This window comes from Triturus cristatus, chromosome 2_1 (assembly GCF_964204655.1).
Source record: "Triturus cristatus chromosome 2_1, aTriCri1.1, whole genome shotgun sequence".
NCBI classification, from domain to species: Eukaryota; Metazoa; Chordata; class Amphibia; order Caudata; family Salamandridae; genus Triturus; species Triturus cristatus.
This window is the reverse complement of record NC_140581.1, coordinates 1037671547-1037690087: the sequence shown is the minus strand read 5'-3', so window position 1 is coordinate 1037690087 and position 18541 is coordinate 1037671547. Positions and strand designations below refer to the sequence as shown.

Below are 18541 nucleotides of genomic sequence, written 5' to 3'. Positions count from 1 at the left end.
CCTAGGACCGGTTTCTGGCATTTCAGCTGTCTTCAGCCAGGCTTGCTTGAATCCAGTGGCAAAGTGAGCAAGGGACTCACGTCTGAGCATACCCTGCCAACTTATGGCGAACAAAGCGGTACAAAAGGGGGTGGTGATGGACGGAGCAACAGAACCAATCAAACACTCACACCCAGTCAACAGATCCGGGTTTGATCCATCACCGTTCTTTAGCCCACTCTGCCACCCCAGTTCAGACATGGCCATATGCAAATCAGTCTGACCCTGTGCCTCATGGGAACAGTTCAGCCCGAACTGCCAAGCCATGCATTCCCTGGACGGGAAACAAGCTTCCTAGGACCGGTTTCTGGCATTTCAGCTGTCTTCAGCCAGGCTTGCTTGAATCCAGTGGCAAAGTGAGCAAGGGACTCACGTCTGAGCATACCCTGCCAACTTATGGCGAACAAAGCGGTACAAAAGGGGGTGGTGATGGACGGAGCATCAGAGCCAATCAAACACTCACACCCAGTCAACAGATCCGGGTTTGATCCATCACCGTTCTTTAGCCCACTCTGCCACCCCAGTTCAGACATGGCCATATGCAAATCAGTCTGACCCTGTGCCTCATGGGAACAGTCCAGCCCGAACTGCCAAGCCATGCCTTCCGTGGACTGGAAACAAGCTTCCTAGGATCAGTTTCTGGCATTTCAGCTGTCTTCAGCCAGGCTTGCTTGAATCCATTGGCAAAGTGAGCAAGGGACTCACGTTTGAGCATACCCTGCCAACTTATGGCGAACAAAGCGGTACAAAAGCTCTGTGAAGGTTTCCTTTCATGATTCGTGTCGTGTCTTGGGGGCTCCCAATGACGACAGACACCGTGGTCGGTAACTACGGAGCTTTATTGTCCCTAACCTCTTACATGGCTGTCCCTATTCTAACTGCCCGCTTCTCCCGTCGCTCCTCCTCTTCCCCTCACCCCAAAGCTCCGCCCCACCAACCACTAGAATGCTCACAATATTACATCTCCCCCTTTGTTAATAAAGCTTGTGACCAGTGCTCACATCTCTTCGATCAACCGTCTAGGTTTTTGAATGTCTCTTCTTGTCCGAAGGGACATGCCTTCAGACACAGTTCCATTGCTGCCCTCAGCGTCCCGTTCCTGACCTATAGGTATCCGATCATGTCCTTCACCGTGTTCAGTCACAGACGTTGTAGGCCCCGGCGTGAGTGTCTCTTTCATGGTGGAACTGCATCTTTGAAAGGGGGGGATATTGCAAGTGATGCGCCTGTTCTCCGACTCAGCCGTCAGCGCGGTGCCCTTTTGTCTGGTGACCGTGGGGGGCTTTGCCCGGAACCAACAGTCCGTTTCCTTACTTGGTTCTTGTTTGACCACGACGCAGTCCCCTTTATGAGGCGAGAGAGATCTAGCTCGTCTCCTGTGGTCCGCATAAGCTTTCATGCTCTCCTTGCCAGCGCGATCAGCATCAGTTACTACTTCTTGGTGAAGACGACCTGGTGACACCGGTCTTAAGGCATCCTCCCGGGTGGGTATCCTCGTCCAGATGGGGCGCCCTAGCATGAGTGTCGCTGGACATTTGCCTGTAGTGGCATGGGGTATTGTTCGATATGCTCGAAGCGCTTCATTGAGAGCCATTTGTGGATCTCGTCTATCAAGGGTAGCTTGCTGGAAAGTCTCTTTGAGTACGTCCATGAACCTTTCACTAGTGCCATTGGCTTGTGGCCACACATGTGTTATCCGCCGATGCTGGACACCCAATGATTTCGCAAAGTCGCTGAATTTCCGTCCAGTGAACGGTGGACCATTGTCTGTTCTCAGTTCCTCGGGCACACCCCAGGCTGCAAAGACCTCATCTAGAACTGCAATGGTGGTGGCAGCACTGGTGGACGGCACCAACTGAGCAATGGGAAACCGTGAGTATTCGTCCATTATTACGAGAACATAGTTGCCTGATTGCATCGGGCCATAAAAGTCTAGGGCTAGTTCGTGCCACACTCCAGGCGGCGGCGGTGTCATCTGACTTGGGGCTCGGGGGTCACCGTGCCCTACTACTGGATACTGCGGACACTCCTTCGGGGTGACATGTTGAATGATCTCCAGGTGAGCTGCAGGCGGTCGCGCTTGATCCTCCGCGAGATGGACATCTTCCTCTACAACAGACAGTCCAGGTGTGTGTGACGCCCTGGGGTGTCGCGACATGTAACCGGCCAGGTTGACTGAATTACCTGGCTTGTGCACGATGTCAATGTCATTGCTGACGCGATAGAGGACTTCCACCAGACGCAGCCGCTCGGCCGTCGGCAGACTAAGAAGACAGTCAGCCTCCGGCCCTTCTATGACGTGGATCACAGCGGGAATTGACATTGTGTTGTGTCTCAGCGTAGTTGAAAACTTCCCGAGACAGGGAAGTGGCTTCCTGGACATCCAGGTGTAGACCCGAACAAATGCAGGACTTAGGCGCGGGGGAGGGTTCATTTTTTTGTACTCCGTCACCGGAATGTAATTTAGTGACGCTCCACTGTCCATCACGAATTTGGTGGCATGTCCACCGACGCTGATGTCCAGTCGGGAATATTTCTTAAGTTGGTTTGGGTCAGCAACCATGTTCGCATATTCAACTGAATATTCTTGTTCATCCGATGTTGACCTGGAGTCTCTGGATGGTGATCTCCTCGACCATCGGGATGTCTGCGACTCTTGTTCATCCGATGTTAACCTGGAGTCTCTGGATGGTGATCTCCTCGACCATCGGGATGTCTGCGACTCCCGGCTGGAGTGAAAGGATCTGGACGACGACTTTGGGCGGTTGTGCACCGCTCGCGCGTGGTGTTGGCGGGTGTCGCCGCGCGACGTCCTGTGCGCGTTCTTGTCCTTCTCCCGACGATACTCGCTGCACATGGCTTCAAAGTGGTTGCTCCGCCCACACTTGCGGCACTGCTGACCCATGGCTGGGCAGGCTCCGGTGTGCGGGAAATCATACCCGCATCTGTAGCATTTCCGTGCTGGCGTTTTTCTTACATGATCCTGACGCTTGCTTCTCCGCCTTGCTTCCGGTTGGCGATGTCCAGAATAACGGCGGCGCGACGACAGCCGGGAGTGCCGCCCTCGTTCCCTGGACCCTCGGCGGGAGCGAACGGTCCGCACATGGCATACTTGTTCCCTGCGTTCCGTACGTCCTGCTTCCATGGTCCTGGCGTGCTCCTCAGCCTGATCGTGCACCCTCGTCATTTCTTCTATTTCGTCGAGGGTGTGACTTTTCTTCAATAGTTTTCTCCTGAGCGTCTCGGACTGGCACCCATCGATAACGCGCAGCCGGATGGCGTCGTCCGTTGAGAACGCGTCAAAGTTGCAGTGGCGTGCCAGCCGGCGTAGTCGAGTTATGTATGTATCCATCATCTCATCTTTTCCCTGATGCGCCCGCTGGAACACATGCCTCTCGTAGTCCACATTCTTCTTGTGTAGAAATTTCTTATCCAACGCCTCACGTACCTTGGCGTACGTCCCTGCATCCGCGGCTGGAATTTCCTTAATCATTTTGCTAATGTCTTTTCCCACAAGGTTGCGGAGCGCTATGAGTTGGTCTTCATCACCAAGCACCTTGGAGCCTTTGACGTAGTCTTCGAAGTCCTCGATCCACTCCTCCCATCGAGGCCCCATGCTACTCCCGACCACGAGCGCCAGAGGCTCTGGAGGGCGCAAGTGCGACAGCCCCATCACACCGGGTTTCACTTCTTGACGTGCGGGCGAGCCATGGCGTGACATCTCACTCCTCTTGCGATTGTTTAACTCACACTTATTTGCTCCCCGGTCTTTGCTCGGGCTTGATCGCTTTTTTTTTTTCTTTTGCAATTTGTCTTTGCTTGTGCTTGTTTAATTCTGTTCTTGCCTTTGCTTGTGCTTATTTAATCTTCTCTTGCCTTTGCTCGTGCTTGGTTGTTTTTTTTTTCTCTTGCCTTTGCTTGGGTTTGTTTACGTTTTCTCTTGCCTTTGCTTGTGCTTATTTAATTTTCCTCTTGACTTTGCTTGTGCTTGTTTGCTTTCTTCTTGCCTTTGCTCGGGTTTGTTTCTTGCCTTCGCCAGTGCTTGTTTGGTGCCTGACTTCAAAATGGCCGCTTGCTTATTTCACAAAGGGTGTCCTGAAGCAGCCGCCTGGTTTAAAGATGGCCGCCGGACCGGCACCACACACGGGGCTTGACACGAGGCTCAGCACTCCCTCAGGTTCTTCCCCACGTGGATCACGCTACATCGGCGTCTCACTCACCGGCTTGGCTCCTGGGAACTTCCTTCACTACAGGGTAAGCGCCCGCTGTCACTGCCACATCTTTTGGCATGCACGTGACATTGGCTTCACGCTGGGCTTGGCCTCCACTCGGCGAGTTGCTCTTCGCCTGGGATCGACGCTGCACCCTAGTCCCCACAGCAGTGGTCAGGGCAGGTGCCAGGGTATCGCTTTTCACCCTGCACTCCTGGGACATTTAATCCGGTACAGGCTCCGGTGTCAGCGCGGGCGGCGCTAATTCCAAACTTCCTTTTTTTTTTTTTTTTCTTCTTTCGCGCCTCGCCCAGGGGACAGACCACGGTTCCTTTCAGGGTTCAGGGGAGCATGCTGCTCATCCCATCCTCGTCGCCAGCTGTCGTGTCTTGGGGGCTCCCAATGACGACAGACACCGTGGTCGGTAACTACGGAGCTTTATTGTCCCTAACCTCTTACATGGCTGTCCCTATTCTAACTGCCCGCTTCTCCCGTCGCTCCTCCTCTTCCCCTCACCCCAAAGCTCCGCCCCACCAACCACTAGAATGCTCACAATATTACAATTCGCTATTCGATCTGCGTGTTTCAGGCTTCACAAAACCCAAGGGAGAATGAATTGATAATCAATGAAAACGGCTGATTTCCAGGTGCTCTGCTACTTTCTTAAAGGTATTCCAGCAGATTTAGCAATGCATGTAAATATGCAAATGTGTTTTCTTACGTTTTACTTCCTTCACTTTATATTAAATGTGCAAAAGGGTATACATAGTCATTAGGGATGTTTTTGAATACCCATAAAGTTACAACTTTGTCAGTTTGCCCAAGGTTCCCAACGAACACTCCCTTCGAAACACCCTTGTACCCACCCTTTCATCAGTAACAATTCCTCCAACTATCCTGGTTGTCCGTTGTAGCAAACTGAATTTGCAATGAGAAAATCCAGGAAGTTGTTGATTTTGTCATTCTAGATTTGGAAATTACAACTAAGGGCGTTATGTATTTCTTGACTTGACACTTCTACCAAACCAAATACTGGTAATACGGCCTTCAAAGACTTTTTGAATATTTTTGAGGAAGATTTAGGAAAAATGGTTTGTAGTCAGGTGCAAATCTGGACAATAATTTAACATATTTGAATAATTTAACAAAGTTGTTGGTGGCTTATAATTTTCCCAAGAAGTAAGTGGACCTTTGCCTCTAAAATAGATTTATGAAGCTTCTGACCTGAATTAGGCAAGCCTTTTGTTTATACTAAAACTCGATTTTGGGACTTGGTTGTTTTGGTGTTGGTGATAGTGAGAAATGAGAAGCTGGAGGAGAAGAGAAGAAATTGAGCTAATATAAAGTGAAAGCAGATGTGAGGGCAGATGGAGATGCATAGCTGAAGTGGGCTTTTGGTAAATTATTTTAGCCAAGGTCCGTCAGTGCATAGCTTCCAAGTACTAAGACACAAATCAAGGTGTTTAGTGGATGGTTAAATAAAGAGATAGACATGCCGGGGAGATATTGGAAATAGGGCTGACCTGGGAAAGATCAAGATGTATAGATAGATCTGCAGTACAAAAGTCCCTTCGCTAACAAAATTGCCTATTAGGTTAGCGGTAAAAATTATTATACTTCTGAAAAAGAGATTTTTAATTGTTGTAAACTTGAGAAAACATAGAAAAGACAAAATTTCGTGGCCTGTAATTTTTGAATTTCTATGGAAACATACTGCATTTACCCATAACAAAATTACTGGGAAGAAAATCTTATGTTTAGGTTTTTTAACACCAATAAATAACTTCATATGGAAATTATACACTGTGTTACTTATTATTTAAATATTTTAATCTGATGAAGAATCCACAACTTCCTCCATCATAATATCTCTTTCCTTGATGACATTCCAGTGATCGATTCTGCTGTGCAATAAACACGTTCTGCCCAAGTCAGAAGATTTCCATTTGCATCTGTCTCAAAATCTGACGTTTTGAATCTTACACGCATATTCATAACATAAAGTACAATTTAAGCATTGAGACAGTAGAGGTGAACACCCACCACAGCATTCCATTTTTTCCCATCTTTGCCCATCTCATGTTTGTATGGCACGGCGACTCTGGGACTCGTCTTGGGACACCCACACCATTTGGTGTGGCTCGCTTAGCACAAATGTGATGAGTGAAGTGCTTGAGTCGATTTAAATCAGTGGCAGTAACTCTGGATGCATTCCATTCCATTGTTTTAGCTGACACTCTTGGGGCTGGCCTAGTTTAATCGGTTGAGCACGTGTCTGGTGGGCAGTCTGCTAGCACTCTCAGTTAGTTGAGGCCTCCATCTCCATCACGTGGTGGAAGACCGCCTGCCATAAGTAAAGATCTCAGTCTGCCTGGCAGAGATCTAGCTGTCTGCTGAAGGTGCCTCCACTGATTAGACGGTTAAGCTTTTGGCAGAGCTGAATGATGGGTGTTGTGCGGGCATCATATTTTATTTCACCCACTGACTATTTAAACAGGTTTTACCTTCTCTTTCCACCTTTCGTTTATTTGCTCCCTTGTGAAATGGATCCAAAAAAGAAAAACACTTGCAGGAAACGTAGTCTTTTTCTGACATTTTTACATTTCAAAGTGCAGCCTCAGGGTAGAGAGAAATAAAACATTCAAAATATGAAAAATAACTAACTAACTAAAGCAAGGTGGCCAGATTGATTTATTCACACCTAAACACATTAGCGCCACATTACAGTGTTTGCCAGTGAAGCCCTACTTTTGTTGCCTCCTCGCTCTTTGAACAACCATGTTGTGCCTGGATGGGAAAGCACACTATTCCTCAAGGTACTGAAATACCTGCTTGTTGGGTGCATTGGAAAACAAAATGCATACTGCGGGTCTGTATTCACAAACGTGGTCTTTTTAAGCCATTCTGCTTTTGTTTTGTAATTATATAAGCAATGGGCATTAGGTTAGCTCCGTTACTCTCACACGTTCCTTTCCGCACCCTCGTTCCCTTTTAGGTTGATGTTTTTTTACAGACTTTTGGAGAGACTTAGGAGAAAGTGCGACCTCCTCCACCTCTGGCTTTCCATGTGCAAGTAGGAGGCTGGCCGAGCAGACATTTCTGGTATATGTGTGGAAATTGATGTAGCTCCTAAGGTAGGAGATGCCCCTAGGCTGTCCAAGGCCTTGTGTGTGTGAGGAGTTTGAGTGTGTGTTTATGAACAGTGAGCCAATGGAGGTCTCTGAGTTGTGAGGGAATATTTGTGTGTGGGAGGAGGAGGAAGGAGGATGAGTGTGAGTCTGGCTGCCACGTTTTATATGGTCTGGAGTCTTCTAGTCAGTTGCCGGTGGTGCTGAAAAAGAGTGCATTGCCGTAGTCCAACCTGTTGGAGATGTGGGCCTGGGTGAAGTTCTGCATGTGTTGATCAGGACCTCTTAAAGATTTTACTGAGGATCTTAAGGGTGTAGAAACAGAAGGATGTGACTGAGTTGACTTGGCAGGTTATTCCAATTTGGTTGTCCAGCACTTTTACTAGGTTCTTGGCTGGTTGGGCAAGGTGTGGGTCCTAGATCTGCTGACCACCACGTCGAGTTCCATATTGTGGTGCCCTTGCTGGAGAGTATCACTTAAGTTTTGTCTGTGTTGAGTTTCAGACAGTTGGCCTTCATCTAGATGGTGACTTCAGACATGCAGACAGTGAGGGTGGTCCGGATGCTGGATGTTTTGTCAGAGAGGGAAAGTATGAGCTAAGTTTCATTGGCATAGGAGATGATGTTGCTTCTTTGGATCTGGGTGATGTTAGGGAGAGATGCCATGTGGCGTTGAACAGTGTGGGGCTGAGGGAAGCAAAGCGCTTTAGCAAGCGGCCTCCTAACGAGAGACAATAAAAATGTTATGATAATGCTGATGGTTAATGTTCTTCCTAGAGAGAGAGTTCAGAGTTTTGTCTAGTGGAAGTTTTGACTTATGGAAAGGTAGCGCAGAAGGTTAATGGGCCTGCTGCAAAGAACATGTACCTGATGCAGATCACAAAATGCACATGATGTAAATAGGTCAGTGAGTCACTGCTTTTGTCAGAGAGATCCTTTTGTTACTTGCAGTTTGTAAGTTAAAATTCTAACATACAACAGTGAGCTATTTACTGTCCTCTAAGAGCCGCATGCAAACTGCAAGGAAAAAATTGGAGCGTTATATTTTTTTTCCCCCAGTCTTTGTTTGATTACCCTAGTGTTTCAAAAATAAATTGTTATCTTTTTATTTTCAGCACCTGGTAAAGCCTGACAACCTGAAACATTACCAGATGTTGGGGTAATTTTCTGGCGAAGAGCAAGAGGCCCCAGCCTCCTTTGCTGCTCTTTCACCCCGGCTATGACCCAGCAAACACCAGTGTTAAAGGTAAGAAAACTGATGCTATATTTTTTTACATGGGAGTTAGGGCTATGTGTGTGGTCACTATCAAGGCTTTCAAGCAGTTTATGTTTCAGTGCCTCCAGTATCCACTATGGCACAGAGAGCAGCAGGCAGTAAGGCTGTATTTTTAGCAGTCATGTTGTGCAAAGGGGAGCTGTTGGAGATTTATTGCGGTACTGCACAAGATATATGTATTTATACTGAAATTTGATATTATTGCACCGCACCTTATACGTTGTACTTTGATTATTGACAGGTTTCTTTAATATATATTGGTAAGGCCAGCATCGGCATCATGAATACAGTCCAAGAGCTGATTACAAGGTCATTCCTGGTACGGCCACTTGAAGAGAAACTACATTTAAAGCAATTAGGACCTCATCAGCCTGACATAAACCTACAGAAAACTTCCCAGGAAAGAGGAAAAATGTCCAAACGTACATTCTCAAATGCCTGGTACACAAAAGCTGATTGGCTTACAGGGTGCCCTGTAAGAAATTCTCTGCTGTGCTTCCCCTGCTTGCTGTTTGGTGGTGAGTTTTCAAGGAATAACAGATTTGAAGCATTTGTCGGGAAAAATTACGAAGCATGTATACACAAGAAAGCATATGGAAAACCTGAGGAGACTGGGAATGTTGGGGAAGACGCACCAATTGAGCAGCAGATAAACGATGCATACCGCAAAACAATACAGAAACACAATGAAGCCGTTGATAGGAACAGACAGATTCTATCCAAAATAATTGAGTGCATTCGTTTCTGTGGTGCTTTCGAACTGGCATTGCGAGGCCATGATGAATCAAAAGTTCCTCAAAACCTGGGATCTTCAGAGGCCTAGTGGATTTAATAGCAAGCACAGACAAGGAATTAGAAACACATTTAGCAAGTGCTACAGTCTTTAAGGGCACCTCTAAAACGATACAAAATGAACTCCTTGAGTGTATGCTCTTAATTATGAGAAGCCATATTGTGCAAGAGTTGCAAAACACGGACTTTGTGGCTATTCAGGCTGATGACACCACTGATGTGGCCACTAAAACACAGTCCGTATTAGTGTTTTGGTACATTGGCAATGACAGAAAAGTTGTGGAGAGGTTCTATGTTTTCACACATTTAAGAGACTCTAGTGTAGAAACCATTACTGCAGCTATACTGTGTCAACTGAACTTAATTTTTCCAGAGCTTTGCCAAAAATAAAAACGTATCGCACAAAGCTATGATGGTGCGTCCGTAATGAGTGGAAGCCTTAGTGGAGCACAGAAAAGAATTCAAGATGTGTACCCTAATGCTCATTATGTGCACTGTTACGCCCACCAACTTAATCTTAGTATGCAACAGGCAGTATCAAAGGTCACCGAGACACAAATTTTCTTTCAGGATCTAGGAGGCATGGCAGCATTCTTCTCACGTTCCCCCAAAAGAACGGAAGCACTTCATGAGATTGTAGACAAAAGCGTTCCAAGGGGATCCTCAACTCGTTGGAACTTTAACATCCGTACAGTCAACCTAATCTATGAACATAGGAAGGACCTTGAGAAATGTTTTGCCGCCATAGAAGCCAATAATGAGTTTGATTACAAAGGTCAGACTGAAGCCTCTTGCTTTGCTAGAACACTACAAGACAGAGAGTTTCAGTTCTTACTGTTTTTATTTCCTGATATAATGGTTGCTGTCGACCTGTTATACCATCAGTTACAAGCACAAGAGATAGATACTGTCAAAGTACAAGTATGTACCACTATGTTTGTACAAAGCATAAGCAAAGTGAGAGATGGGGTTGAAAATTTAGACAGCAAACTGCCAGAGCATTCTACTTTTTCAAACCGCAGGAAAAACATCACCACTCTGGTCCGAATTGCAAAGGAGATATGTGACATTGTAATTGTGCAGGCACAAGTACGTTTTTCTTTCACTAAACATTTGGTGAGTGCCACATTATTGCAAACTGAAGAGTTTGCAAAATATGATGAATCCTTCCCGAAGCGTGCTCTGAATGAGGCTGTGGAAGCTTATCCTATGCTCAAAAAAGAGCAGCTGAGAACTGAGTTGACTGTACTGTACACAATGCCTGTGTACCGGAACGCCACAAGTGCCTTGATTTTGCTGGCTTTAATACATACACTTCATATAGAAAAGTCACTTACAGAGACAGCGACTTTACTCAAAATTGTCATTACCACTCCTATGACAACATCCGAGTCTGAACGATGTTTTTCAGCCTTAAAGAGGATTAAGACATTCCTCAGGAACACCATATTTGAGGAAAGACTCAATGCGTTGGCAATGCTCTCTGTAGAGAGCAAGCTACTTCAAAAAATCCCGGACTTTAACATTAAAGTTATTGTTAAGTTTGCTGCTCTTAAAGAGAGACGTGTTGGTTTCATTTACAAATAGTAAACAATGTTGAATGCTGCTACTTTGCGGCCAGTTAAGTTGTTTGTTAAATAAAAAACATCTGTGAGTGAGGTACTCAGAAATGCATTGTATCTCGAAGTCTGTTATGAAGCTCTGTGGTGATACTGAATAAGCACCTACTTATGTTATCTCTTTTTTAATGTAATAACTGCACTTTCACAATTGCTTTATTAACCTTCCTGCTGTCTCAAATTTGCTTGAAAATGCACCATTTTTCTTCTCTTTTTTCAAAATTTTCTCTCCTTGGGGTGGTTCGGGCTCGCAGCCTACGCTTGCTCGCAATGGTGCAGTATGCCAATCATTTTACACCTCTCCACTTTCAAATGTCACCAGCCGCCCCTGGAATAATGAAGTATTAAACAACATTAAACCAATTACAGACATATAATAATGACATGGTAACAAATCATAATTCTTAGTATGTTGTTGGCACCCGGAGTGGAGGATATTGCATACTCAGAGTTATTCCATTCCATAACGACAGCCCTACATGAGTGACAGCTGGTCACATGTAGGTGAATAGAACCACATGCCTGTGGCAAAATGGGCTCCTGAAAGAACATTCAAAAAGTGAGCAGTGGTGGACTGGGATCTAAAACCAGCCCTGGAAATGTGCTCAATCCAGTCGCATAGCGCAGGGAGTGACTCCTACTATCAGCAGGAGGATTTGTTTTGGGGGAGAAAATTATATGTCCATGTCTATAAGCAAACTGTGTGTGTTCCCTCGGGGCTGTTGGCCAGGCTGGATAGATGATAAACCCTTTATCCATCAAGCCTAAAATCAGCCCACTGATTCTCAGTTTACTGTGGGTTTCTCATGTATCCCATTTAGCCAGGGCCAGTGGAATTATACAGCAGGGGAGGACTCAATTATGTGGCAGTGCTGACTAAATTACGCTGCAAGAAAAGACAAAACAATGGGGCGGCTTGTCGCCCCACTGCTTCTATGCAGTGCAAAGAAGAAAACATAAAATGATACTAACTTTTAAGTTATTATCATTTTATGCTTCCTGACGTGTCTTGCTGCTTTGCGGCGGGCGGGTGGGAAGGCTGCTCTGCTCTCCGAGCAGGGCAGGGCAGGGGAGCAATGACTGTTTGGTCGGCCCTCTCATAGAGAACACGCCCACCCCTACAGCCCCGGCTGAGTGCTGTGTCACGGCGCTCAAACCAATCACAATGCTGCACTGCAGCGCTGTGATTGGGAGAGGGGAGGGAGCCTGGCTGCCTGCTTCCTGTAGGAGGCAGGAGAGCAGGAGCAGAGAAGACGCAGTACCTGGGATCGAGGTACGTTTTAATTTTTTTTTATTTACTATTTCGGCCCCTGCGTGACACCACTTGCGACCCCCCCACGAACCCTGCGCCCGTCCCCCCCAATTGCGAGCCATGCCGGCCTCTGCTTCAAAACATGCTGCATAATGTGGCACGTTTTGTGATACTATCACTTCTTTATTTTACCATGTTTACACAGGTTAACACTGGGCAGAGGTTTCACCTCATTAGTACCAAAACAAAACTCAAATGCAGGTATAAGCAACAGAACAGTGACCAGTCAACCTTTGGGAAGGAACTTTCACTGCCCAGCAACACGTGCTGCTACATTTTTAGTAACAATTGATTCAACTGAGCTATAAACAATTTTTTGGGTAAAAATCTGCAGATTATGTAGCAGATGATGGATTAAGTGGCAAATCCTTTGAATTGATAATTATGCGGAATAAAACCTGCAGCCACAATATCACATTGTTCCAATGACCCTGCATATAGCCCTGCAATGGAGGGACCTAAGGAGGGGAAAGCTATCTGATCTCAAGGACACAGTCCCTGGAGCAGAACCCGTGAAAACAGTTTTCAGGTAACAGGAAAATATGTATGCATTTAAAAGAAAACTCAATTTCTTCACCTTCCACTCCAAAACTCCTGCAGAAGGTTTGTCCTATTTATGACACAACACCTGGCCATCTTCATTTCACCCACTGGAAATTTAAATGGGCTGTCAGGGCAGGAAGGATTTTCCTTTAGTTAACATGCAGATTTATGCAGATTCCTGAGTGAATGTCGAGTGACAGGAGCAGCAAAGCAAGGTTTTTTTTACCTACGAAATATAAACTACAAAACGCCGAGTCCGAGCGTGTGCAAACTCTACGATGCAGTGACGTCTCTAGAGAAGGGCCAAATGGAGCACATGCCCCAGCTCTATTTTTCCCAGAACTCTTTTCAGCCCCACCACCACAGCTGTTAAATGTGCTGGTAGGCAGAGCACAAAAAGGACACCGCACCTTGCCACACACATTCATTTATCCAAAAACCTTTTACTGCAGTGTTTAATATTGACTTTGTATGAGATATATACACACGCATGGTAAGTCAGATTTAGGCATTTCAAGCAAAGGTACCCATGTGCATGTTATTCTCTCTCTTTCCCTCAGGGCACCACCAGTTGTTTGCAGTAAGATGCGTGGGCCACATATTCCCAGTGTCTAGAAAGGAAAGTACTCTCCTTTTTTTTCTCGTTACAAATAGTCAGCATCGTCTTTTCCCTGCTGCTCCCCCTTACAGACTCTTTGTTTTGATTACCCCTTCCGGTGGTAATCAACACATCCGGTAGTATCATGCATTGACTCTCATTGACGAAATTGCCAGATTGATTCTCAGCCCAAATTTAATGTTGCAAAAAATGCTTCCATAGTTGTCTTTGTAAGCATTCTGATAGATTGCAACCATAGTGCTAAATACTGCACGTCTGCCTTTTCTAAGCGCTGCAACAGACATTATTATTACCAATTCATGGTATTTACTCGACCTCTCTCGTAAGGATGGAAGTCTGAGTCTTCCAAACTCGGATTTCAGAAATTTTTATTTACCGAACACTGCATTTGTAAAAGGTGAACGTTCAGTTCACTGAGCAATCCTACTGCCTGTAAAGACTTTCTGAAATCACAATGTAAATAAGATCAGGATGATTTCGCTCACAGTCCCTTTTTTACTTACTTTCAAACTTAGCTGCGTCAGGATAACATACTGCTGAGTTTATATAAGGAATAAACTACCCCCACTGTACATTGTAAGGATGTTGCAAGTCAGAGAGGAGTTCCATAACCATTTAGAGGAATGAGGCCGGAAGCTGAAGGTCGAGTTCCTTCATAAGGTTATAGAAATTTGAGGTGACTTTCAATATCCTTCTATTGTATGGCAAGGGGTCCTTTATCACATATAATACATGGTCACACCATCACCTTTTCCACAAACCACTTACAACCTTGATGTGTAGCTCTTTCATATGAGAGAGACCATGTTTGCAAACACGAAGAATACAAATATAATTTCTAGTGCATAACTAAACACATCAAAAACCTGTTAGATATTTGTTGCATAAAGATATTAGAAACAGTTCAATCCAAGTCTTTTTTTGTTAAGCTGTAGTAGCTCAGAACGTGTAGAAACATGCAGAAAGATTCTAAATTTTCCATAATTATCCAAGGAGGGCAAACATTAAACAAGTTCTTTTTGCTTATTATTGTAAGCTAGAAAAATAGAGCAGAAGAAAGAAAAGCAAAGGAACATTTTCTTTGCCTTAAACACCTGCTTTAATTATGCTCTGTGATCTGGCCTGCCTTTCACCTCAGCTGCTGGCTCTGGCAGCAGGCATTGTTAAGTCAGAACTTGACTGTAATAACTTATTACAGTTGAGTTTTGAACTCTTTCTAAAGAATATTCATGACATAGGGTACTCTGACAACAATATGCTGGTACTTTAACCCTCAGAACAGTCATCACTGATCAGGGCCATTGGAATTATGGGGCAGGAGAGGATCAAATTATGGAGCAGGTTGACTAAATTATGTGGCAACAAAACAAAAATTATGCAGCGTAATGTGGCATATTTTATGACAGTATTACTTCATTATTTTCTCACTTTTACATGCTAACACTGTCTGAGACAAGGTTTCACCTCATTAGTACCCAATTAACGCACAAAACAGCAATAAGCAACAGAATTTTGTCCAGTCAACACTTTGGAAAGGGACTTGCTCTTTCGCTGCAACATAATTCACTGCATTTTTTGATCTGTTTAAGCTAAAAATATTTTTATTGTTAAAATTTGCAGATTGGGAAGCAGATGATGGATTGTGTGGCAAATGTGGCAAATTTATATTTATATGGAAAACGCTGTGGTGGCAAAATCACAAAATTCCAGTGGCCCTGACTATACCCACCATTCAGCAATCATGTATTACCCCCACGTATTACCTCTTAAAGCAGCCATCACAAACGACCACCTCACCCTGTCCCTGCAACCTCCATGAACCCAAGGGGCATCAGAGAGTCTAACAGTAAATTACAGGCATGTTGTCCCATTTTAAGTAAGACTGTTAGAAGGTATGCAGAATCATTGTGACATGTTTTGCAGGAGTAGTTGCAGAAGAAAAAGACTGGGGGGTTTCAATAGTTACAACCAGTGTTCCCTATAAGGTGCGCGCACGAACCTTAGTGACCCCGGGTGCGCAGTTTCCTGAATGAAGCACGCACACGTCCTGGGAGAACGTTCGCGCCACCGCTTTTAAAATGTGAGCGGCGCGAAAAACGGTAATTTCCTGGTTTGCAGGTACATGTTCCATAGCAAGTGGCTCTTGCACTTACTCCCTTTCTTTCTTAATGGGCCGCGGCTGCAGGCTATTTGTGGGTCTTTGTGACCGCAAGGGGCAGAGTGCCTGCCTATGTCCGTGGCGATGGCTGGCAGGAGGCGCACCTGCCCAGGGGTCTGTCTACATGCTGCTGTTTCAGGCCATTGGGCCTCCCTGTCCGCCGAGGGGGCCGCGTGCGTGCCCCTGCTCCCTGACTGGTGCAACCGGAGGGGGCACAGTACCTGCCCATGTCTTTGCGGTGGCGGGTCTCGACACACACTTGCAGGCAGTTTTGAGTTCTAGGGGTGCGCAAATTGAACATCGGTCAGTTCCGCATCAGTAAGCGGATTATTGGGAGCAGGTTCAATAAAATGTCAGTAAATTGTCCCCATGTATTGTCTCACCATTGTCCTAGAATCAATCCTCTGCCACTTGTTACTGACGTCATAGAAATTATTTTCTCGGTGATGGTTGTCTTCTAAAATGTGGAAGGTCTCTCCCTGGTGCGGAGCTACATCTGGTGCGGCAGGTAAACCAGGTTTTCAGGGCATACAAAGCCTTTCAAGCCAACAACAGGGGGCGCCAAGTTTGGCCGGGAGGCTCATTGCAGAAGTAGCCTCATATAAAAGTAACATGGTCAGACAAAAACTATCGACATACTTATTATTATGCCCGAAACCCGAGCCATGTCTCGGGCGATATTTTAAAACCCGGGACATGTATCGGGTCTAGAGATCATCAGTTCAACAAGTACTTACTTGCACCCACTGGGGTGAACCACGCAAGAACTCCATCAGAGATCATCAGTTTAACAAGTACTTACTTGCACCCACTGGGGTGAAGCACTCAAGAACTTCATGTACCAGCTTCCTTTGGGGCGACCCGGAGGAGGAGCTAGCGGAGTGCGGTCCATTGCGGTTGTTTATAAAGATGGCTCCTTCGAGCTTTGGGCTGATGAGCTCCTGGACGACGCACCTGCATGCCTGTGCGGGCACTGAGGCCCTTGATGGTTGTTTGGCGGCACTCTCTTCCACCCCTAACTATTTTCTCTACTGAGGAGGGAAGTTATCCCGAAACCCGAGCCATGTCTCGGGCGATATTTTAAAACCCGGGACATGTATCGGGTCTAGAGATCATCAGTTCAACAAGTACTTACTTGCACCCACTGGGGTGAACCACTCAAGAACTTCATGTACCAGCTTCCCTTGGGGCGACCCGGAGGAGGAGCTAGCGGAGTGCGGTCCATTGCGGTTGTTTATAAAGATGGCTCCTTCGAGCTTTGGGCTGACGAGCTCCTGGACGACGCACCTGCATGCCTGTGCGGGCACTGAGGCCCTTGACGGTTGTTTGGCGGCCCTCTCTTCCACCCCTAACTATTTTCTCTACTGAGGAGGGAAGTTATCCCGAAACCCGAGCCATGTCTCGGGCGATATTTTAAAACCCGGGACATGTATCGGGTCTAGAGATCATCAGTTCAACAAGTACTTACTTGCACCCACTGGGGTGAACCACTCAAGAACTCCATCAGATATCATCAGTTTAACAAGTACTTACTTGCACCCACTGGGGTGAAGCACTCAAGAACTTCATGTACCAGCTTCCCTTGGGGCGACCCGGAGGAGGAGCTAGCGGAGTGCGGTCCATTGCTGTTGTTTATAAAGATGGCTCCTTCGAGCTTTGGGCTGACGAGCTCCTGAACGACGCACCTGCATGCCTGTGCGGGCACTGAGGCCCTTGACGGTTGTTTGGCAGCCCTCTCTTCCACCCCTAACTATTTTCTCTACTGAGGAGGGAAGTTATCCCGAAACCCGAGCCATGTCTCGGGCGATATTTTAAAACCCGGGACATGTATCGGGTCTAGAGATCATCAGTTCAACAAGTACTTACTTGCACCCACTGGGGTGAACCACTCAAGAACTCCATCAGAGATCATCAGTTTAACAAGTACTTACTTGCACCCACTGGGGTGAAGCACTCAAGAACTTCATGTACCAGCTTCCCTTGGGGCGACCCGGAGGAGGAGCTATCGGAGTGCGGTGAATTGCGGTTGTTTATAAAGATGGCTCCTTCGAGCTTTGGGCTGACGAGCTCCTGGACGACGCACCTGCATGCCTGTGCGGGCACTGAGGCCCTTGACGGTTGTTTGGCGGCCCTCTCTTCCACCCCTAACTATTTTCTCTACTGAGGAGGGAAGTTATCCCGAAACCCGAGCCATGTCTCGGGCGATATTTTAAAACCCGGGACATGTATCGGGTCTAGAGATCATCAGTTCAACAAGTACTTACTTGCACCCACTGGGGTGAACCACTCAAAAACTCCATCAGAGATCATCAGTTTAACAAGTACTTACTTGCACCCACTGGGGTGAAGCACTCAAGAACTTCATGTACCAGCTTCCCTTGGGGCGACCCGGAGGAGGAGCTAGCGGAGTGCGGTCCATTGCGGTTGTTTATAAAGATGGCTCCTTCGAGCTTTGGGCTGACGAGCTCCTGGACGACGCACCTGCATGCCTGTGCGGGCACTGAGGCCCTTGACGGTTGTTTGGCGGCCCTCTCTTCCACCCCTAACTATTTTCTCTACTGAGGAGGGAAGTTATGCCGAAACCCGAGCCATGTCTCGGGCGATATTTTAAAACCCGGGACATGTATCGGGTCTAGAGATCATCAGTTCAACAAGTACTTACTTGCACCCACTGGGGTGAACCACTCAAGAACTCCATCAGAGATCATCAGTTTAACAAGTACTTACTTGCACCCACTGGGGTGAAGCACTCAAGAACTTCATGTACCAGCTTCCCTTGGGGCGACCCGGAGGAGGAGCTAGCGGAGTGCGGTCCATTGCGGTTGTTTATAAAGATGGCTCCTT

The 18541-nt window shown here is 46.4% G+C and overlaps 1 pseudogene; it reads left to right on the top strand.

Annotated features, from left to right (window-relative positions):
- Window positions 1-2600: 2600 nt before the first annotated feature.
- LOC146866302 (protein KTI12 homolog) overlaps window positions 2601-18541 on the top strand; it is a 39515-nt pseudogene continuing 23574 nt past the window's right edge.